The sequence below is a fragment of the Rhagoletis pomonella genome, unplaced genomic scaffold (assembly GCF_013731165.1).
Source record: "Rhagoletis pomonella isolate Grant_MI unplaced genomic scaffold, Rhpom_1.0 Rhpom_scaffold_00003, whole genome shotgun sequence".
NCBI classification, from domain to species: Eukaryota; Metazoa; Arthropoda; class Insecta; order Diptera; family Tephritidae; genus Rhagoletis; species Rhagoletis pomonella.
Genome location: NW_023458557.1, coordinates 100988541 through 101013242, shown reverse-complemented (window position 1 = coordinate 101013242; position 24702 = coordinate 100988541). Strand labels below are relative to the sequence as shown.

Sequence of the window (24702 nt, the reverse complement as noted above, 5' to 3'; positions counted from 1 at the left end):
CTGTCCTTTGACCCCTTTGCGACACGCCTTAATCGACTCTAATCGGGACCAAAATTTGTGTGTGATATCTATGACTATGGCAGTATCGTTTTTGGGTATTAGATGAAAAAAAATTAAATTTAATTTTTTGAGTCTCCATTAAGGAATCTGAACTCAATGACAGTGGTGTTGCCGGTTGAAGGGGTGAGACTGAAAAAAAATCGTTCATTTGATTATAAAGACCACCCTTATGTATATATATGTGTTAACATTTTTATTTAATTTTTTTAAACAGAGTAATAACTGCATACATGGATTCAAATAAATCAATTCCAAAACGCAATATCTTTCATTACAATAATTTTCAACTTTTAACAGATTACCGAAAGGTACGTTTGTATGTACTTAGATATTTTTGATCAAGTGAATCGTCATATATATTTATCTTGAGCATAAAACTGCATTAAAAGGTTTTCTATTGACAATTGGTGACGAAAGTTTGTAATTATTCCTGTTCAGCTTTCTCTTCACTCTTTATTCAGCAAAAACAGCTCTTAGCAGACATCTGTACTCTTTCCTAAAAATGTTTTCACACATGAAGAAAATATGAGCAAAAACTCACAAGCATTTCAACTTTGGGAAGCTCTCCACCATGCAATGGACGCTAGCTTACAAAAGTGACAAAAGTTTCTCTCCTTCAGTTGTGTAACATATGCATACATATGTACATATGTACATACAACCACAGCATCCCTATCGTTGTGCGGGATAGGTCAAGCCGAGTGCTTTGCCTAAAAACGATGCCCCCGCATGTTGCTTGAGACCTTTTCGTGAGTGCTGAAGAGTCCCAATGCTCAACTGCTTTCTTAAGCGGAGCGAAACGAAGGGATTATTCGCGAACTTTGGGTGAGTTGAACTTCGTGCGGGTGCCCATACACAGCACGAAGCGATAGACTTGGTACATACATACAAACATACTACGTAACTTTGAGCGGGTGCATGATGGGGCTGACATGACTACCCGTTGGGCAGTTCGTGTGCTCTCGCTCTAAGCGACGACTTGCAATGCAAATCGCACTTAGTTGTGCTGATAACGCGTAACGAATTGGATCAGTGCGGTTACATGAGTTATATTGTTTTGCGTGTGCGACAGAATATACGTACGACGAAATTCGCGAATAAAAAACTTTCAACGAAGTGTAAATATCCGTTTGTTTGTGCAGCGAGTGGCCCTTAATTTTTCAAATATTAATTTTTTGCACTGTGAAAATCTTCATTTGCGATCATTTGCGTTAGCGTTGCTACTGATGAGTACATGCATATATATGTAGATAATCATACATAGTACATATGTATGTACATATATGTACCATGTGTAGGTGGGTTGTATATCTCACTAAAATTTTGTTTTTTTTTGCACTGCTGATTCGCCGCTCGGTAAATGCCTGGCCGCTACTAGGTACTTTTGAAATATAGATAATGCTCGTGTCTTCGAATTTTTATGAGGAAAACAACAACTAACTTGCCTACCGGTGTATAACTATATATGTGCATATGTATGTATATATGTATGCTGATAGAATGAGCTTCGTAGTGTAACGCGATTTGTGCAATTTGAACCGTTACCCTGTTATTGTGCTCGTCGCTTCTGAATAATTTTGAACTTGTACATACATGTGTATCCGCTTCTTTAAGAAGGCGACTTTGCAAATATTAAAAATATGTATAGAATTACTTTTATTTTTATTTAATATGAGAACGTGATATCGTGTATTCGGCTTCGATATATGTACTTAGCTGACATTCCCCACGGATTTCGATTTATTCTGCTGAGGTGAGTAAAGTATTTAAATAGTATATGCAACTAAATAAAAAAAGTTTTAAAAAACTATTTCAAGTCGATTTTATTTTGTGACGTAGTTGGATTTATCTAAGATTTCTCCAGTTTTAACCTGGGATTTAGATCCGAGGCTAAATTCTGAATGAATGAATGAATGAATATTTCCGGAAATTCTGAGAAAACAACTAAAGAGATTTGAGAAGCTTGAATTTAGAATAAAAATATCGAACTTTCTTACAAAGTGGCATTTCAAGCCCAGCGGGTAAAAAAATATAATGCTCTGGATTTCATTCATATTTAAGGCTATTGTAGTATTTTTACTAGGTTTGAAAATGTGTACTCGATTATTTTTATAAGATGATTGTTTGTCAAGTTACGGGCTTCAAAGAGTAGTATCTCTTTGACAAAAAATAACACTGGTTTACAGTAAAAATGTTCTATGGATGCCACTATCCAATTCCTATGTAGAATTGCTCGGTGATTCCGAAAATCAAGTTATTTTTTTTTCTTTGGGTTTGCTTCCGAGATATTTGCAATTTACCGTTATCCAGTTTAAAGCAAAAATTGGTTCCTTTTAATTACGTATATCTTACGAACCAATTTAAGAATCTTAATATAAAATACTGCAAATGAAAGCCAATGAAATTCTCCATAAACCGTATATACACCACTTTACGACAGGGCTTACTGACAAATTAATTAATAATTTCAGTTTTTTTTTTTTGTTTAATGAAAAAAATCAAAATTTAACTGAAGAAAAATTAAAAAAACAACAGGTTCTGTGCCAAATTTTTCCATATGTACTAAAGCCTGTTCTCTTACAAAAAAAAAATGAAGTTACTGATGAAGAAAATCGATGGATAAACACGAAATAATGAGTGGTCAAATAAAAATGAGCAGGATTATTTCTATCAAAATTGAGCATGAAAGAATGCTACTCATACGCCGCGTACACCTAAATAACACGCTTTTCATACAAAAAATCTTTGCGCATTTCATTTGACCAGTCATTAGCCGTCATCGCTTCGCCATCAGTTAGCGAGTGGCGAAACGAACGAACTCAATGAGGTACAACCAAACTCGTTATCGTCTATCCGTGCTAGCTAACTTTGTTGTTGCTTTCGCATGCAAAATTCTTCTTTAAGCGACCGGAACTCAAACATATACTACGTTTATACGCATGCATAAGTCGCTTTAATTCATTTCGACGCGATTCAAAACATATGTATAAACTGAATTTCAATTCGCTTTGAAAGAGCGAAGTGTTTTGGCTCACACTCCATTTCAAATCGGTAGTTTATTTCTCCAGCCAGTTAGAAAGAGTGTATAAACACCGCTCTCACTCAAAGCGAATTGGAGATCAGCTGTTCCGCTCAAATTTCAAATAATCGCATCAGTATTTAAAAGCTGATTAGTAATAATCGTTCTTTTTCTTTGCCACGATTTTATAATGCCGAATAAAACTAGATTTTTGTCACTTTCCATTATGTTAACTTATAAAATGTCAAATGAAAACAGTTGATTTTGTTTGCTTTTGAAGACGGTTACTTTGATGCCGATATAAAGCCGTAAGTATAAACAGTAGAGCAAAATGTGTACGGTGTCAATGCGCTTTCAATTAAGTCGATTATTCTGTGCGTATAAACGTAGTAATAGCGAGCGAGAAGTGGCGAATCGATGACGGCTATTATTTCGTATTTATCCATCGATTTTCTTCATCAGTAACTTGATTTTTTTTTGTTGCAACAGAACAGGCTTTTTATACAAATGCAAAAATTTGGCACAGAACTGTTCTTTTTTTTTAATTTTTCTTCTGTTAAATTTTGATTTTTTTAATTTTTTCATTAAAAAATAAAAAAGCTGGAATGATTAATTAATTCGTCAGAAACTAAAAGCCCTGTAGGAAAGTGATGTATATACGGTTTATGTACCAGATGATTGAAATCAATGTGGATCTGCTTCTCTGTTGCTAATTATTAATATTTTGCATTTCATATTGATTTATTAATTTCAATTCAATACAATCAAAACGAATATTCCATGTACAGTTTTAAACTTGAATGTGCTCTCAATAATCTCACGTTTTCTACGTTTAAGTTTAGGGGCTGTGGCTCCGACAAAGCCTCCAGGGCAAGAGGAAGGCGCCGGACTGATCCTTTTTTTGAGTGTGCGTCTTCTGACTATTTCTTATATTAAAATAAAATTGAAACCCCCGCAAGTGTCTAGTATTCAAGTCAGTTCCCTGTATATTAATATTACTATTTTCGTAAGCCATGCTTTTTTAATAGCTAGCCTGATAGTGATTTTATCTCCCTTACGGCCATTTCGCTATCGGAATTAAGTTTCGTTTTTCCAAAATTTGCTCTAGTTAACAGCTGGCCCATTGCCTCCTTGATAGCATCTAGGTATGTACCTTGATTTAGGAGAATCTCAGTTAGAAGGAGGACCAAATTTGAGGTTTATGCAGACATCTTGTTATGAACGTAGAAGAGTTCGCTTATCGTCAAAAGTTGCGCGTATTGCTCTTTTTTTAGGAAACTGCACTAATCTGTTCACATGAACTATTGAAGTATTCATGCAATGGTCTAGCAGCGGCATATGTGAGTTGCTGGGCGGGGCCGCTGAGGAATAAAACCGGTTTTAACTTCTACTTAATCTTTGACTGACATAAGTCAACGAAAACAAAGTCCTTTTGATGATAATTTAATAATTTTGTTGTTTTTACTATTTAAAATTTCTGCATTTATTTCTTTATATTAATGTTATTTTTTTTATGCACTAATCAAAAAAAAAAACCACAATGCTCGAAAGAAAAAATATTTGCTTTTGATGTTATATTCTTTTCATCAACTCCAAAAACAGTAACCTTGATTACTTGTCAAGCCTTGCCGGCAATATTTTCTTACAGGGGTACGCATTGGCTACAAGATCATTCAAAAGGGATTTTAAGCAGAAATATTCAACGCCTAATTATAAAGAGAGATGCCTTTAATTAGGTAAGAATTACGTAACGGTCAAAGCTTAGTTTTCAAAGAAAACAACTCGACGTATCGCCAGTTTTTTCTTGTTTTTTTTTTTTAAGTTAAGTGTAATAAGTCTTTTAATCTCATAAATTCTGTTTAAGTACCTTACCACTACTTAGAAGAATAGCATACCAAATAATTTCGACCGGTTTTACTATGTATGTAAATACTCCTCCGTGTGTTGTTCAGAATGTGATATGATCCTATGCCACGATTGAGAGAAATAGAGGTGGCGCCCATCTCGGTACCGCTATTCCGCTCTCAGTGAATTTGACAGAATAGTTGTTTGTATGACGTCACACTTGTGCAACTTGTTTACGTTTTTCTTGCAACATTTTTTCTTCTTCTTCCATTCTTGCTCACGTTTTGGCATTTCTCAAAAATCCTCTCTGATAGGCGCAACCTTGTATTCTATCATTCTTGATCCTATGCGATAGTACAAACTAACTTATTTCTCGTAAGTTCATCCTCCAAAACATTTCGTTCGCTCCTCTAGTTGTAAATTGTATGTACATATGTACATATATTATTTTTCCATAATAAAGTTTTTCCGCGTCGCTGAATAAATTATTATCGTATTTTCTCATTTTTACCGCTAATAAATTTTGATCCTTGCAGAGCTTATCGCATAATCTCTGAGCGCTTTGTTTTTTATCAACTAATAGTGTTAAGAGTATATAAATTTTACCTTTAAAAAACTGTTTGTACAGATGTACAGATGTATGTATGTGAGCGCATTGTGCCTAATTTATGAAGTCCTCTGCCGGTGGATATACTCGTTTAGTGCAAACTGCCAGCACAAATGTCAGCAAATAAATCACAATTTTAAAGCAAAACAAAAATCACAGCCAAAAAAGAAATTTCCTGGCAACTGAATAGCCAAAACAAACAACAACAACAATAACAGCTTCCCGAAAGGGGAGAAACATAGGAATGTCCCACTGTGGAAAGAAGGTCACAGCGGTGACGATAGCGGTAAAATTTTGCTCGTTTTTGGGTCACAAAAACATTAAACAAACAAACAAAATAAAACAAACGGTTGACGGATAACCTTTTTAACATCGCATGTAGAAAAAATAGCTAGATAGAGAAAAAAATAGTTTGAGTGGGATGATAATAACAAAGTGAGCGAAGCAAAAACAAATTAACATAAACTAAGGACATAAACTGGTGGGTGTGAAGTAAGGGATAAGGTTCGCGCTGACCAAATAAGGCGACGGTGGTGTCGCGTGATGGGACATAAATAAACAAATAGAATCGCAGTCGTGCGTAAACTTCAGTAGCAGCTCAGTAGATCTGTCAGCAGCTTCCTCTAGTATTACTACGTACACCCTTTCTTGTTAAATTTCGCTCCTTTCTGTTTATTTTCTTTCTATTTGTTCATCTCATATTCATCTGAGTGTTATGTGAAATTTTGACGCATTGAAGCGTTGCTAATATGTTTTGAGTGAGGCTTTGAATATCGCACCAACTACTGTGAGGCCCTGGCAGAATGAAACATTTACATTACTTTTAGAGGTTAATTGTATTTTTTTTTTTATTAGATAAATGAAACCGGAAAGTGTACTAATATTTACAAAACATCTAATTTAAAAAAATGCAGGACAACATTGTTCATTTTCCTCATTTTTCGAAATTCTATGTATTATTATTTATGACATAATCATTTCAGTTCAAAAGATAAGCAGTTGGCTTAAAATTATTAGATAAATATTTCTTCTTAATAAGGCCTATTCTGCGTGTAACCGATGGTTTTGTAACCGAAAAACCTTTTATTAGCAAAAAATTTTACCAGTTCTTGTCACCGCGATTCTGGGTACATTGGTAATGCAGTTAAAATATTCAGCAATTCAGCTATGAAGATTTGTGTAGATTCTGGCATTGAATAATTCTCGGAGCAATATTTTGTTACTAGCTTATGAGATGGTAACACATTTTACCGGTTACAAGAGTACACGCAATGCGAAAAGAGTTTAAAAATTGACAGGAAATTTATTTGGCGGTTACAAAATTTTTGGACCTGTAAATAAACTTCTAATTATTTTAGAGGTAATTTTTGTTAAGAATCAAACAGCCATTCATCTTTTGTCGATTTGTTTTTGTAATACATAATTGCCAACATCAGATATATCGAACATTTTAGTTATGTCCCGGGAAGAATTCGTATGGCAACTCTTTATTTCGGCAACGCATAATGCTCCCTAGTTATAATATGATTAGCTGCTGGAATCACTAAGAAAAAATAAAAAATTAAAAAACACAATTTCACCAAAAAACTCAATAGTATTAAATTTAACTATCTTCGTATAAAACACACTATAAAAACAACAACAAAAATAACGTTTGTGCGGAGTCCTTATTTGTGTGTACAAAAAAGGGCGAAGTTTTTTTTTTTTCACTGAATGAATAAAATATAAACCCTTTTGGCTGCACAAGTTGTATTTGCTGACAAGTGAGTGAGCGAGCGCGTGCTGATGTCTTTCAATCGAGACAGTTACTCGTAATTTGTGTTGATCCGACTGGCGAAAGGTTGGGGTTAAGTCCAGCTTAGTGGTCGGAATAGTAGCTTAACTCCAAAAAGGGTATCGCTTTCATCGAAAAAAAAAAAACAAAATAACAAACAATTTCACCCAAAATGCTACACATTTAATTGAGCGTGTTTAAAGCTGAATTTGGCTACTACCTTTGTGGGCGTATGTATGTGCATGTGCTTGTTAAAATTTCATGTCGTGCCTCCCACGCAATCGACTATATTGAGGACCGTTAAGTGAAAGGAAGTTTTAATTTTGTCTATGAACATTGCTTGCTTTGAATGTAGTTAATTCATACCTATTTACAGTGATTGCCTGTTGGTTATGTGCCATTTGCCCTTGTCCCAGTTTTCTTTACATTTCCTTTTGCCCGCAATTCTTTATACCCGTAAGCTCATGAATGGAACAGGCCAGGCTCTCACTTTCTAAATTTAATTACCTACAAACGTACACATATCCGTTGAAGGTGAAATTAGATACGTATTCATACAAAATGTGGCATCCCATTATTCTTTAATTTCTACGCCTTTGCATTTGCTTTTGCTTACATCGTTAGACGAGATATCGATGGTTAATTTGTGCCCTCGGTGAGGTTAGTTGTTTGGCTGGGCTTTGCCTTCCATACATATACATAACTACTTACATACGTATACATATATGAAGCTCACTATATTTAGGTGTATATATGTATACATATGTATGCAAACAGAAGACCTTTCTCACATTTTCGCATGCCCCATTTAATCCACATTTAAAGTGAAATTAAGTTATTTAGCGTGCCACTTGGGCTGTGAGTGTTGCGCTAGTGAATGCAGTCCTGAATTAATTTTAAGATAAATTACTGAAGTTAATTTTAAATTTTCGTTCACATCTTAGGACTAGTGTGTATGCCTATATACATAAACATTGAAAATGTATACAAAATTAAGGAAAATTTAACAAATTTTCATCAAAATATCCAACTTTTTACCTCATAAGTCTAAATCGGTATATGTAGCTTTGGCCCAGTTATTCAAGTTTTTCTTAAACCAACCTTAGAAAAAAGTAAAAAAAAACATCGTCAAAAATTTCATAATGGTTTCTATAAAAATTTATTTTATATATTTTTGTGCAAATTTTTTAGAATAAAAACGTTTTGTCATCTGAGGAGATTAAAAAAATCTTAAAAAACAAGTTTACTTCATAAAAAACTAAATTTTTGGAGGTACTTTAAAATTGGTCCAGGTCACGTAAATCTTAATATTTTTCCGAAATATTTGGGCGCAAGTCTTAAAATATGATAGATTTTATAAATCCAGTGGAAAAGCGAACTGATTTTATTTTATTTTACTTTTGGTATGGGGAGTGTCTAATATATTTACATTAGGGTGGTCCAAAAACAGTAAAGTTGGAATTGTAATGCTCTCACCCCCTAGGATTGTTCTATATCGAAAAACGCATACCCTTATTTTTTTTTATTTTGAAATCAAAAAATATTTAGGGGTCGCTCAAAGCGCTCCAAGTTTTCCATGTATTTTTATGTAAGAAAAATAAAATTTTTCGTAGAAATAGTATAGAATTATTGAAAATCAATATTTTTCGATCGGGAAACTCTGGTTCTCTTCAAGAGACTTTCAATAACAATACCCAATTAATTATTTAATCATTTCTTAGTACCAACGACTTTTTATCGGTCGCCCCATTGCATTTTTCGGTGTTTTTGTGGGTTTTTGGCGGATCTATAATTTATAATTTTCTGGTAGAAAAATATTGATTTTCAACTATTCTATACAATTTCTACGAAAAGTGGTTTTTCCCCATATAAAATACATGGAAAACTTTGGGCGCTTTGAGCGACCTCTAAATATTTTTTGATTTCGAAACAAAAAAATAGGGGTCTACTTTATTCGATATAGAACAATATTTTTTGGTTTCAAAATAAAAAAAGTAATTTTTAACACAAAAAAAACCGACTTAAAAAAAATATATATATTATATATTTCATGATCCAATGATCGGATCTAAACCAGATTAGTACAGGACCATCTCTGAGACACTACCTTTAGAGAATTTTCGAAGTCGGTTGATGTGGTCCAAGGTTATGCGGTAACATATATAAAACAAAAAAAAAAAAAAATATTCCGACGAACTGGTAACCTCCTCATTTTTTAGAAGTCAATTAAAAATAAGTGTATACCTACTGTGCAAAGGCATTCATAGCATTGACGCATTTATTCGTGCTTGATTTAATATTTAATATTTATTTCAAAAATTCATTAAAGGCTTATCGATTTTTATGCTACCCTCAAAAAAGCATACATGCATTTTTACAATAATAATAGAAAGCGTAAACTATCATGAAAATCGATGCAAATACAAAAAATTAACAACAAAAAAGCAACAACCGAAAAACGAAAATTGCGGCTGATGGCAATTGCTCGAAAAAATTAGCAAACAAATGCAAATTTTTTGGTAGAAATGAAATATTTTTAACCGGAAATTACACAGCTATTGACGCGTTGATTGTATGCGAAAAAAGCTGCACTAAAAATTGAGCAAATACGCGGTAAAAATTACACTTGCGCTGAATTCGTGGAGACACTGACTGATGCTTTTTACATCATTCAGCTACGAATATTTGTACACATGGCGTATGAGTGACTTTTTTTGTTAGCAACTACACCAGCGTCTCTTCACTTCAATGTACATACTCGACTTTGTCTATATACTAGATATGCACATACATATGTACATACTCATAGGCATTTGCAGTTGCATTCGAGAGCTCTTAATTGCCGTAGAAATGGGTGAATGTACGCGGAATCACAATTACATGTGTTCGTAAATTTGCACAGTGCAGCGAGGCGAAAGTGAGTCAAAAAATGCTGCCTGTCAGCCGCACAAGCAGACAAAGAGTCATCCAGACAGTGAAAACAGTGATAGTAAAAGCATACATACATGCGCTTAATTAAAGTGTAATATGAGCCATTAAGTTTGTAGAAAAAAACAGCAGTACAAAGCCAGCGGGCATATTGGTAGGCTGGCAGCCGGATGCAGGAAGACGCATGGAATTATATTTAGTCGGAAGCAACCCAGATGCAACTATTGCACATATGGCCGTAAAAGAAAAATAGTTAGTTATTTTCCGGTGAAAGTGTACAAATATCTTTATGGATATGCGCAATAGGTCGAAGTTTACTTTAAGCACTTCACGTTTGCCTTAATTGGAAACTTGCCTCTAGACTACTCAATTCAATGAGAATTCGCAAAATGTTTAAAAAAATTTACCACACGGAATTATGCTTTCACTTGCCACTTTCCGAAGCGCTCCATAATCGCACACAAGTCGTCAGCTGTCTCATTACATAAGCATTTTCGCTGGCAAGTAATTATTATTTAGCTGAACAATTATTGTTTTTGTCTGCTCGCAAATGCAACGTAAAAGGCATTTAATTGGCTACTGACACACATGCCAGCCAAGTTTTATTTAATGCATTGAATAAGTATAACTAAGAATAGCTACATATTTATGTTTGTAGAACTGAATGCACTTGTGAGCGCATAATTGGAACACGCTTGTGAAAAAGCGTAAGTAAGTACTTGCCTATAACAATGTACATATGTACATACATACATACATATGTATATTGTACAACAACAAATAGTGCTATCTCACTAACCATTATGATGGCTGCCATGCGATATTGTTTGAAGTAGGCGGCTGCGGGCACACACGAACGCATCCGACTCCGAATTACTCACTCACATCTGCTGGCATTTATTTGTTGCTTTTGTAAAATAATAGTAGACATTTAAATAGCCCACTTTTCGTCGCTTTATTTTTAATTAAAAACGCTCACTTCTGTAATACATACATGTGTAAGTATGTATGTTGGCCTGTTAAAGCGTATGTGTATACAGTGAAACATCGATATAACGAACCTTCATAAAAGGAAAACTAGCGTGATTGACTCGTTTTTTCCAAGCCGGTATTTGCCCGGCTTTCCACCTTTTTTTTAAATCGTGGTTTTTCAAATGAGTTTTGTTGTCGAGTAACCCAGTTTTTCCTTTAATGCAGTTACCACTGTTGCATAGTTTCATGCGGCTAAAATTAATTTTTTTTGGGGCCTACTTTTTCGTTGTTTTTTTTTTTTTTTTTAATATAACAAGCGCAATTTACAAAAACTTGTGTTGATATTTTGAAATTTTGGTGCTGACAGTCTCACGCGTTTCATCCCGTCATAAGAAATTCTCAAAAATCAACGCGATTTTTTAACAATTTGAAACTTGCACTTCATTAAATTACAAAAAAAAAATGTATGGGCTAAAAAACTGCATACCCAAAAATTGTCTAAAAATTCAGAATAAAAAGTTGAATTTTTGATTAAAATTTGTTGAATTTTCCTAAATTTTGCACAAAGTTTGAAAATGTGGTTTGCACGGTTTTGGTTAAAGCTTCAACGACATTTTTATATAAAAATAACAAAAAAAAAATTTAGCTCGAAAAATATTACGAATATTTGAAGAAAATCAACACGTGGTCACTTGTTTGAGTCACTGTATATTTATAAAACTGCATCTGAAACTGTGATGTTAATTCCAACATTGTTTTTTTAATATACGTATATTTATTGATAAAAAAATAAATACGCAGTAAAAAAGGTGTCAATAAAAATTGCGGCATGGGAAGTGTCCGGCAGGACGGCTAAGCATTTTACGTTATTCGCCCGCTTGTATAAATAAAAAAAATTGAATACTTATGTAGATTGTCAGGATTTTACGAATGAAATTAGTATTTAAGGAGGAAAATGAAATCGATTTTAAAATAGAAAGTTGCTCGCTAACTTTTATGAATTTGGTAGAAGTGCTTGGTTTGTAGGATAGTATTTAGGGTGGCCTTGACAGAAGGATGAGCTCTGAAAATTTCATCCAATTCGTTGAAACGAAGAAGCAAGGTCATAAAAATGCAACATCGTTATATCGAGCTTTCATACATTATTACATACCCTTATACATACACATGTAATATGTAATGCGTAAGAGCATCTGTGGCGAATGATTTACATTGCAGCAGGGACCGAACATAACAGTTATTGATGAAAACTGTCATGGAAAATTCACTATGAAGGAAATGTTCTACAACTAAGTGAAACATACCAACCGATTTCGTTTTGCACCGAGACTCAAATTTGAAAATAAATTTTTATTTGCAATTTTTATGCAAAATTTAAAAAAATAACAATTATATTTGATTTTTATATTATAAATCCAAAATAACAATTATTTTGGATTTTTATATTATATGGCTTAGATAACAGTTATTGAAGAGTTTTATTTATAAAAGTCATCAATAAAAATCAGTCAGTGACTTTTACTTTTAAAAGTCATTAACATAAATCAGTGACCGACTTTTATTTTTTAAATCAATCGTATAAAAGTCATTAACATTTTTCGCAGTTAAGAAGGTGTTGGAAAACAAAAGTTTACTACGACTTATTCAAATGACTTTTATAAGTGTGATTGAAAAAATAAAGATCAGTGACTGATTTTTATTTATGACTTTTATAAATAAAAGTCTTCGATAACTGTTATTTAAGACATATAATTTAAAAATCAGAAATAACTGTTATTTGCAGATTATTTAAATAAAAATCAAAAATAATTGTTATTTTCGATTTATTAAATAAAAGTCAGAAATAACGGTTATTTAAAGAGTAATTAAATAAAAGTCAAAAAATAATTGTTAAAGAGTGATTTTTTTAATAAAAGTTGTAACTGTTACGGTCCCTGCATTGCAGGAACTCATTCACACTTTCGCGCAATTATTAACAGCAAATTTAATGACACTCTGCACACCTTGCAATGTTGCATGCAACTTTTATTACTGCTTCTGTGTGCGCTGCAACTTAGTTCAATGCAAAATGTTGATGAATTATTTTAAGCTTCTTGTAAGCTAGTACTAAGCTTCTTACCTTTTATATGGTTTTTATTGCTTCGAGTAAAAGCTTGCTTTGTATTTATGTATAAATATTATTAAATGTTAACGAACACCTCAAACCTTCTCCGATTTGGTCGTAGATCGTGTGCAACTAAAATTGATTAAAAAGCGACACGAAAACCATACAAAGGACTGCATTTAATTTACTGTTTTTGGTTAACAAAATGTTCCGATAAAAAAATTTACCTTATAAATGTAGAATGATTATACCTAAATTTTATGAAAATGGTTTTGGCCGTTAAGACTTTTTCTTCTGGGGTTTGCTGAAGTCTCAGGTCTATGCCTATAAATCACCAACGATCAATGCCCTTAAAGACAGCATACCCCACACCACTCGTATCCATGTCACCATAAGATGGACAATCAAAGGCTAACCCCAATCGAATATTAAAATATGATATATTCGAACCAAGAACGCAAATCTGCTGCAAAGAAAGTTCCGCTAAATCGAATACTGAAACCATTGGGGCATATTTATAGTCAAAATACAGTCGACTCTTATGTTAGTAGCCGCATTTTGACATAGTTTTCAATGCAATATCTGTCAAAAAAAGCTTGATTTTAGAGTCGACATGATATTGACTATTACTAACTAGTAACGAGCTTAACTCGTTAATCTGTAAGTATAAAATAATCTCAGCTTAAACCGATAACTTTTCGGTGGCCAACCTAGTTTTAATATTGCCGAAAATAGTGATCACAGTTCGGCTTTTCTTTCAGTTGTAAGAATAATAAGCACAACAAATTTGAAGACTAGTAATCTGAGATTTGCCTGTGTAGACGGGGTCGGGGTGATTAATAAACGAGCTTTGAAGTAGATTATACTTATATATAAACGTACTTTATGATATGCCCCATTTCTTTTTAAATACATAGCAATATGAGCTTTATACAGAAGTAAAGTCAACAAACACATCTCTGTTTTCAAATTGTCAATTAATTTTAACCCCCATCTACTGATGTCGTAAAAAGAGCAACACTGATGTGCGGCTAATATGCTGATGACAATAACAACACCTAAGCACTCAAGTAGGCACATAAGTACCGTGCTTAAGCCAAATATGTACCAAGTAGCGCCCGCAAAATTTGCACAGAAAAAAATAATGGTACTAAAACAAGTAAAGGAAACAACCGTACACAGCTGTGCGCATAGTTGAATGCAATCGCCCGCTTGCTTAAGAGCGGTGCATGTTTGTTTATACATACATAGGTATGTATGTATGTATGTTTACAACAAGCATTTATGCACTGTACGTGGCACGGCAATTAGTAAAACGTGCAATATACAGCAGAGCGAGCGTGTGGCATGCAAGTATGTTCGTGTGCCAGAGTTAAGATCTATTACTCGTATGTGTAGATGCATGCATATGTATGTATGATATGCAAGTGTGCGTGTGAAGTGCAACGACACATAACAAATCCTGTATTTACAGTGCAATAATACCAAAAATGATGTAGAAAAACAAGAACAACAAATTCATAGCATTCCAATTTGCACTTACAGCAGCAACTACAACTACAACTACAACTACAACTACAACTACAACTACAGTAGCAGCAACATGAACTGCAGCTCTTGCAATAATGCTACTTGCAAATAGCAAACAATAACAAAGGCAGGAAAACAATATATATTTATGTATGTATTTCGAGTATATGAGCCGTTATACCTGTGCAAATAAAGAACCGTAGCAACAACAACACCACAAAGTGCATGCACTGCTAGTTGGGTAGAAAGGTGCAGCCAAGTGTGTGTACTACATATACAAACAAACATACATACATACACATGTACAAATGCGAGCAATCTATGAGCAAGCGTGCAAAAATGTGGGGAATAGCAGTGATGGAGCAAGAAAGAATAAGCAACGATTTCCGTTATATGTACTATGTATGTAGGTAAGTACATAGTACATATTTACTATGTTCATACATATGTGCGTGTTAATGTGGGCACTCGCCTCTGAGCTGTTTTGCTTTGCAGCTATTAGCATTGGGTTTTGTGTTGTTGTTGTTGTTGTGTTGCATGTTCCAGTTAAGGTGTGAAAATTCACGCTTATTGCAGTAGAAATAGCAACATGAACACTGGCACACACGTTCTGGCCCAAGATACATACATAACAATCATACAAGCTTACATACATAAATTGCACTAAAAACATACACACGCTTTGGAATAACAATTGCATCAACAAAAGCAACAACAAATTCTGCACACAGTGTGTTAACGAGAGGGAAATCGAAGGAATTTTAACACTGGTGTTGTTGTTCTTCTGTATAGAATGAAGTTAAAACAGTAAAAGTGATTCATAGTGACTTTCCAATGCTAAATGCTATTAGTATTGCTGACTAAATTAGATAGCCTATGAAATCTTGGCATCCAATAATGATACACGCAAATATTCGAAAAAAAAATTTAAATTTGATAAAATATAATTTTTAACAAAAAAAAAAAAAGAAACGACTTCATATAATAAGTTAGGAGTACCGTTAATTTTTTCATGGTCCAATGTTCGGATCTAAACTAAATTAGTATGGGACCACCTGTGAGATATTACCTGCCCGATAGAAAAAGAATAACCGAAATCGGTTAACGTGGTCCCAAGTTATGCGGTAACATACATACAAAAAAAAATAAAAAATAAGATTGATTGAAGTAGACCCATCGATGGTTAACAAGTTTTTGAAAGCCTCTTGCTATAACTTTAGTGTTAAAACATTTTCATATCAGAATAGATGCTTATTTGCAAAAAATTCGATATGTAATCGGTATTTTTTCATCGATATGTTTTCGATTAAAATTATGACTTACTTTTTCATTCAAAAATAGCAGTGAATACTAATTTGACTTTTATCTTTTTCGTTTAAAATTAATTTCTAACATTTGATTCTTGTATTCTCAATGAAAAGTAAAATTTAAAATGCTACTTATTATTGCTCAAATGCCTAAAATCTTTTTTATACGTAGTACTAAAATGTTTATGAATTAATCGTTTACAATAAGACAAAAATTGCGATAAAATTTTTTTTATTTTTTACGAGTCAAATTTTAGCTTTCATTTTCGATCAGAAAAATAAAAGAATTATTCTTTTTTGTGATCAAAATTTTTTAATTAATTTGTGACTTTTTAAAAAAAAAAACAAATTTTATTTAAAACTACATACATATAGGGCCTATTACATATAACTATACGACACTCACAAATTTACAAGATTCGATTATTTATTTTAATATTTTTAAATTTTAACAATATTTCATAAAATTATAGTTTGTTCTTAAATCTATATAAATATATAATATATAAATCCTAATGTCAATGTTTGTGCAAAAAGAAAGACAACAAACTCTCGAAAAAATTTCGATCTTTTTAATTAGAATTCCTAGAAATATTTTGAGTAGGCGGTTTTGCCGTTGATTTTTAAAAATTTTTTTTTGTTGTCGATGACATATGTATAGCCTTATTTAGAATTCTTTCAAACTTTTTCGTACAAATTTTCCTTATCGGTACTTAATTTTATTCATTCTGCACACTGTAGCGACGCCTACACGCGCCGCACGACAATCTAAAGACTTATGAGTGCATTTAAGGTAGAAATTAAAAGAAAGCAGAAACGCCATTGTTCAAGGCACAGTGCTGTAGAAGCGTATAGGATGGTCGCCGGAAGGAAACAGGCAGTGGCAGGAAATAAGGCCGACTGCTTGCCGCTCGCTATGCATCGCCTGCGCCAGTTGCCAACAAACCAACAATTGCTGCCAACGCTTGGTAAAATGGCACGAACACAATGCTGTCAGCTAGTGGATGCGGGGGGCCCGACGGTGGCGTTGCAACGCGTTGTGGTGGTAAACGGTGGCGAGAGGGAAATGAAGTAGCGGTAAAATGAGCGCTGCATTGGTGCACAAAGGCAATTGCAATTGCGTTTTCCTGCCATTAATCTTGTCGTGCTGCCACACACATGTACATATATGAACATACTATCTTTGTATGTATGTATGTATGTATACTACGTGCTCATGTGTGCCTGGCAGCTAGTGTCTTCTCGCTTGTTGCGTCTTAACGGCAAATGAAATGCTGTCACTTGATGCGAAACGCCCAAAAGTAGGCTCCCAGCAAAGTGTGCTATATTTATATGCTGAAAAATATGCATTCGGTTGCTTGTTGTGCACACATTCATACGTATGTGTGTGCGTGCGCCCGGTTGACAAATGCTTTTCTGTTGCGTGTAATTTTTTATTGTCGGAATTTAACAGGTCGCTGACTACTGTTGAGCGCCTTTTTCCATTCGCACTACTTTATACAGTATCGGTAATATCTATAGCACGCCATTTCAAAGTGATATTGTGTGCCACTTATGTTTATTTATTAATTTTTAAGAATTTTCAATTCAAATGTAGTTCATTCTCAGACAAACCCGATACAAACCCAAGCTTAGTAATTTGTAGAAAGCTACAAAAAAGTGCAACAAATTTTCACATAAATTTCAAACTTTTTGTTGCATTGGCTTCCATATAATGAATAAACTCAATTTATTTGTATATGGAAAAAACCGCAACACCTTTGGCGAAAAAAATTCTAAAAAATCAACGGTAACTGTTAGCCACTTGAAACTTGCACATTATCAGACTAAAATTGAAGGGGCTAAAAAACTGTGTACTCAAAAAAATTCTAACACTTCCGAGAAAAAAATTTGAAATTTAGGTGAAAATTTGTTGCACTTTTTTATAGTTTTCTACAAATTGTTACACTTGGGTTTATATGGGGTTTGTCTGAGAATGAACAGTATTTTAATTGAAAATTCTTAAAAATAAATAAATAAACATAAGTGGCACACAATATCACTTTGAAATGGCGTGTTATAGATATGACCGATACTGTATGTATATGATTTTAATTCGAAGATACTTATAAATGGATTCGCATATATGTACCTACGTATTTAAATATATTTTGCTCAGCGTGCATACAAACATATACATTAAAAAATAAATTTGATTTTAATGAAAGAGTTTTTCAATTTTAAAATGTACATAAGTTTGTGTCTGAATTTCGTTTAGGCTATGAAAAGAAAACAAAATTCCGGATTTTCAAAACGAGAAATTGCATACTAAATCCTTTAAGAACGCGCATGAGATATTGCAATAACCGTTATTTGCAAACACTTTTTTAAAATATGCAACAATTACCTGCGAAAATCTGTGTAACTTATGAGCTCATTTAGCAACATTTAGTCAAATTGCTCATATCATAAAATTAATATAAAGTCTACACGTGCCATAATGCGCTCATCGGCTTAAGGGCCGTTAAGGCATGCTTAAACGCCCATACATTTCCTTTACTCATAGAAACGCCGAGAAGACGAAGCTTGGGAATGGTTAAACATTGTAGCGACTTTTAATGAGTCACATTACCGGGAATTATGTACATTTCTCGCGGAATTTTCAAAGAGACATATGTAGATATGTGTGTAAGTATTCGCATGGAGCCTGTCGGAAAATCACATATGGACAAGATTTAACCATTTATCTTAATACTTTTTAATTTTGATTATTTGCTTACAAAAATATAGTATCTACGTTATTTACAAAAAAAAAAAAAAATATATAAAGCCAGGTTACAATCTTTGTGCAACATTTGGAAGAAAATCGACAGACATACGTAAACATTTCGAGGTTTTCAATTCAATTTTCTGAGTATGCAGTTTTGTAGCCCATTTAATTCTAGTGTAACAAAATGCAAGTTTAAAGTAGCTGGAGCTTAACGTTGAATTTTGATCATTTTTTTCGTTGACGATATTAGTTATCTTCTTCCTTACGAAGTATGTACGAAAACTTTTTTATATGGAGATGCAATTAAAAATTTCGAAATTTTTACGAAAGTTTGTTGATTTTTTCAAATTTTTTCACAAGCACTGAAACTTGGATTTATATAGTTTTTGCTAAAGAATAAACTATATTTTTATAAACAAATAACTAAAATTAAAATATATTAAGATACATGGTAAAATCTTGTCTCTATGTAAATGTCGTAAAGTTAAACTATTTCTTTTTTCTTGTAATCAACTGACATTGTTACGAGCAGCATGGCAATGTCCTAGGAGGAAGTCAATTGCCCGAGGCATTCAGATATTTTTGAAAGTAATATATTTACAACTACTTTTTCAATTGGTTAATTTTGCGACTGTATGCTTCATTCCGGCAGGGTATGAACAGGTGAGCCCGTTTACAAACATGTAGGGACGTACATGAAAAGACTGATACAATTTTTCTTATGGCGATTTCGTTTCTACAAAAAATGTTGCCTTCTCATCGCCCTCTTCTTAGTGTTTGTGCGTAGAGGGCAAAGAGAAGGTTGCATTTTTCGGTAGAAACGAAATCGGCATTATATAATTTGTTTGAATCTAAAATTTTTTTTTGAGTTATCGATGTAAATAATAACATACATAAGTCTAGTAGCGACACTCCTACATTTCCAGAGATTCACTGAGATACTTCACAATTATGCGAAAAATCGAGCTTGATAGCCTTGATTCATTGAGCTTCTGTAGCAGAAATGCTATTCGCTTTAATGTATAAATTTAGGTATTATTTCGCTTACAAATACTTCTATGGAATGTTTGCATAAAAAATCACACAATAAAATGCCGTGCGGCGCCTTAAATTTATCTGCAGCCGATACCGTCTTTTGATTTCACATTCTTCTTTGAAGGCAAATACACGCAACTTTCCTATTGCATGCGCGTTCACATGCAAATCTGTTTAGCTGTTTTCTTCATTGGAATCACAGAATAAATAAAGAGCAAAGAAAAGGCTAATGCGACGCCAAGTCGCGCATTACCGCCTTGCGCCACCCTCTTGGTTGCCGCCATATCAAATTGCATTGAACAGACATGTGCGCAAAATGTAATGCAAATGTTAAAGGCCAATAAATTATCAGAACGCACAAAGTAGACAAAAAAAACACAGACAAGCAAATAAAAAAAGACTACTATAACGTAGACTTGGAGACGACTTTGAGCCGTATTCTATATGCAGGGGATCGGAGGTGGGCAAACGAAGTTTATTGTTTGCATTGGAAAGTGCAAAATGCGCAATGGATGCTGGATATGTCAAATGCAGTGTCGCGACGACAATAACATTTGTTGTTTTTGCAAAAGCGTAAATAAAGGATGGATTGAAGGAGGAGGTTTAGGTGGTAGATGCACAAACTTTTGTATGAATGTTGGCCGGAAAAACAAAAAAGAAAAGAACACATCGCTTTCCCCCATCTTAAAATTTATTTGAGAACTACATAGATGAATATTCTTCTTCTATTTTACTTGCATATCCTTTTTTTCCTACATTTTTAAACGTTTTCAATTTCGCGGGAGTAATTTCTCGTTACAGAATAAAAAGCGTTTCGAGGCAACAAAACATACTGAAGTATGTATGAACATTAGACTACATCACAAAAAAGTTGCGGTCTTTCCACCTGGATTAGAAAATCTTATTATATTTGAGGACGTCCGCCAAAATATTTCGTAAAATATTGTGATTTGCGTGAGCTGAAACGTTTTGAAAATACCTCCAAAAATGTAGATTTTTATGAATAAAGGTAGTTTCTTAAAAAACTTTTTTAAAAAAATCCCCTCTGATGACAAAAAGTTTTAAGCTTAAATAATCTGTATAAAATTATTTAAAAAAAATTTCAAGGGAATCGCAATAATTAGATTTATGATGCTGTTTTTTACTTTTTTCAAAGATTGAGTTACGAAAAATTTAAATAACTGGGCCAAAACTATTCCGATTTATACTTGAGGGATATCGTTGGAAAGGCATTTTCCAGTCTTTTTATTTCCTTACAAAACAAACTCATTCAGGTCCCAAATTTTTTTTCTCAAATACCAGCACATCCTAATTAAACTTGGAATGAAGCCTTTCTCTTTCATACTTTGAATGAGTTTATTTTCAAATAAATAAAAAATACCTTTCGAGCGATACCTCATAAGTCTAAATCGGAACAGTTTTGATCCAGTTATTCACGTTTTTCGTATACTAATCTTTGAAAAAAGTTAAAAACCAGCATCAAAAATCTCACTATTACGATTCCATTGAAAAATTTTTTTGAATATTTTCGTACTGATTTTTTAAGCTTAAACTCTTTGTTATTTGAGGGAATTTTTTTCAAAAAACTTCTTTAAGAAACTATTTTAATTCACAAAAAATCTCCATTTTCGGAGGTATTTTCAAATCGGCCAAGCTCACGTAAATTTTAATATTTTTTCGAAAAATGTTGAGGCAATTCTTAAAATATAATAGATTTTATAATTACAATGGAAACACCGATTTTTTTTTATGGGGAGTGATGCGGTCTAATGTATATATATATAGTGGTGTGTGTATATTGATCAGCTGATTAAACGTTTAACATCTCTGAGTGTGGTTATTCTGATTTAATATTTTATTTAAGTACTTAAAGGTCACTTAATAGGTCACTTAAATCAAAATTAAAAACAAATTAACATTGATTGGTGAAACCGAAATTTCAAAAATTAAAGTAATTTTCACTTAAATTAATAAATACTAACATATTTTAATTTTGTACAAATATCTTGAAAGGAGGAAAGTGACAAGCGGGCACTGAGAATATGTTTTGTTTCGTCAACTAAATATTTTATTTTGTAGCGGTTTTCGACAATATTTGACACTGCTACTAATGTGTAGTCAATATTTAAAACCAAATAAACGCATAAATACTCCTTCGACACATACACATGTATGGGCATATTTCTGTATATAAATTTGATTTGACAATCCTTTGCCTCCTTATAAGAAATTAATATTTTGTGCTAACATTGAGGAGCTCTATCTTCAAAAAAATGATAAAATTACCAAATTACTCGTTGAAGCAACCAGGGGATGTTGCTTCGACCATTGCCACGTGTGTAGCATTGTTGCTCATAGAAATTCGTGTTGCCGCAACCGCCGCCCGAAAATCAAAATATTTTGATAGTTTGTGTTGGTTGTCGTTTTATGGAGTCACGACACTGTGCGCCCTCCTTGCCTGCCTCCTCTTCCTATGTTACCTGCATCGCGACCCACGTTGAATACTTCCAGTTGCGTATTCAATTCGCTCCCCTGTTTCTATGCACAGCCCACCGTTCCATCATCTGCGGTATTCGCCATCGCCAACTCGCAAAGGTCCGTAAATCTTCCGCAGAATATTTCTCTCGAAAACTGCAAGAGCCGTTTCATGAGATGTTTCCATTGCTCATGCCTGCGCGCAATATACCAACACCGGCATGATCAGTTATCTACAGAGTGTAATTTTTCTATTGCCTACTCAGTCTAAAGTAGCACTTGTTGGCAAAAGTTATTCTCCGTTGGACTTCAAGGCCGACATTTTTGTGGGTGCGTCTCTTATTAGGTTTGTTCGTCGAGCAAAAAGTTTGTACGAATTTGTACGAATTATCACGATTTTTGCCCAAATCGCGTTCGAACAGACCAAAAAATTATCCAACACTCAAAAATTGTGAGAGCAAAGTGACAATTCTCTTGGAGAGAAGTTGCAAATTCTTGCTGGAAAAAATTTTGCCAGCAAGAATTTGCAAACACGAAAAACATGTGGTTGTGGCGCATGGTTGCATTTTTGTCTACAATAATTTGAATAAATTAGTTCGTTAAATTTAAAAATTTATAAACACGAGCGATTTTTTTATGAAAAAAGGAAGTAAGTAATTGTTGATATAATTAATTTAGTTAATTCCAATGATTTGAACTTAATTCGGCTGAAAAGAATGGTATTCGCAATCGGAATGCAATTGCAACCAGAGTCGATTTAAGAAACCCGACAGCTAGTACGATGAAGAAATTGAAATGTATGTTAAAGAAAGTCAGAACAACAAGAAATATACATGTATATCCTGTTTTTGGCCATCCGAAAGAATTTTAAAAATTCTATAAAATTTTTTTTATGTTTAAAATGCAACCGTGGACGCCAGCTGGCAGCGAAACTTGCAAATTCCTGCAAATTTGCGTTCGTGCAGAAATTTGCAAGTTTCTCAACATGAGAGAGAATTTGAGAGAATTTTTTCTTACTCTCTGATATTTTGAGTGTTGGCTAATTCTTGCTGGATTTTCGACGAACAAGCCTATTATCTTCTCCAACATCTGTTTAAAGGGCGTCCTTGCTTACACATATTTTTATGCTCGAATGAGCGCAAATTTGCCTTTGACAGTTTGTTTGTTAATTTAATTTGCTTGGTGGGCCGGATGTGGAAATCCCTCCAGCCACCAAGTTCACCAGACTTTTAATTGAATTTAGCACCCGTAGGTTGCTGCTGTCCACATTTATGTACTTCATCTCTTAATTTTTCAGTTGGCCTTTTATCAAATAACTCAATACAAATTTCCAAAGGGAATATTTCCGCAGTTTTGCGTTCTACTTCAATGCTGGCTTGCGTCGTTATGTAACTATTGCTTGCGCAAAGACGCCATATCTTTGAGTATTGAGTGTAGGCGATCTTTATTAGTATTATTAGCTGAAGTAACCAAAAAAATTAACAATGAAAATAACAAGTCCTTTGTTTGCTTTCAAGTATCTCTCTACTTAAATACTTACATACATTCATACATAAGTACATGCATACATACATACATACATACATACATACATACATACATACATATATACGCGCTTGCAGATATATTACACATTTAAAAATAAAATTATAGTTTAAAAAACTAAAACCTCCCTATTATAATTGCCATTCGTACTGGCATCAGGTATGTAACTTGAGATTAGAAATCGCTGCATCTTTTAGGCGCATCAATATTACATAGTTACATCCCGTGCTAATAAAAGGTGATGACCTTCCGATCAGGCCTAAACATCCGTGCAAATATGTGCATGCAATACATTTTTCACACGAAACCAAATTACTTATAAATATATAGTATGTATGTATGTACGTCAACTTGTATTATCATATGATACTATATGTACAATATTCAGTTTGAATATACATATATGTTTGTGTTTGTGTGCCAAAAGTACACAAATTTGTCTTATCCGCTCCAATGCAAGGACTTAATAAAATTTCGCTGAGCATATTTATCAAATTTCTACGCATTGTTAACATTCAATTTTCTGCAGGAAAGTTAGAAGAAGAGGAATCTATTTACACAACGTAATCAAACACGATTACAAAAGAGAAGGAAAAAAAATATTCTCAACAGCAAAAGATAAAAATACGGAAAAGTCTGTGTGCCGAATACAAAAGCCTCTGCTTACATACAATTTACAGCATAAACACATCGCTAAAGGAGACCGAAAATATGCAATAAACAAAAACGGAATAATCACACAAATAAACAAA

The 24702-nt window shown here is 33.5% G+C and overlaps 1 protein-coding gene across 5 annotated transcripts in view; it reads left to right on the top strand.

Annotated features, from left to right (window-relative positions):
• The first annotated feature begins 1044 nt into the window (after positions 1–1044).
• Positions 1045–24702, top strand: part of LOC118735986 — a 370373-nt gene continuing 346715 nt past the window's right edge. The window contains exons 1-2 of one of the 5 annotated variants that reach the window (XM_036466076.1): positions 1047–1178; positions 1456–1813. The gene's annotated coding sequence lies outside the window, so the exon portion shown is untranslated. Of the gene's footprint in view, positions 1814–24702 lie in introns of all 5 variants that reach the window. The other 4 variants (XM_036466075.1, XM_036466079.1, XM_036466077.1 and 1 more) reach the window with 4 other exon arrangements.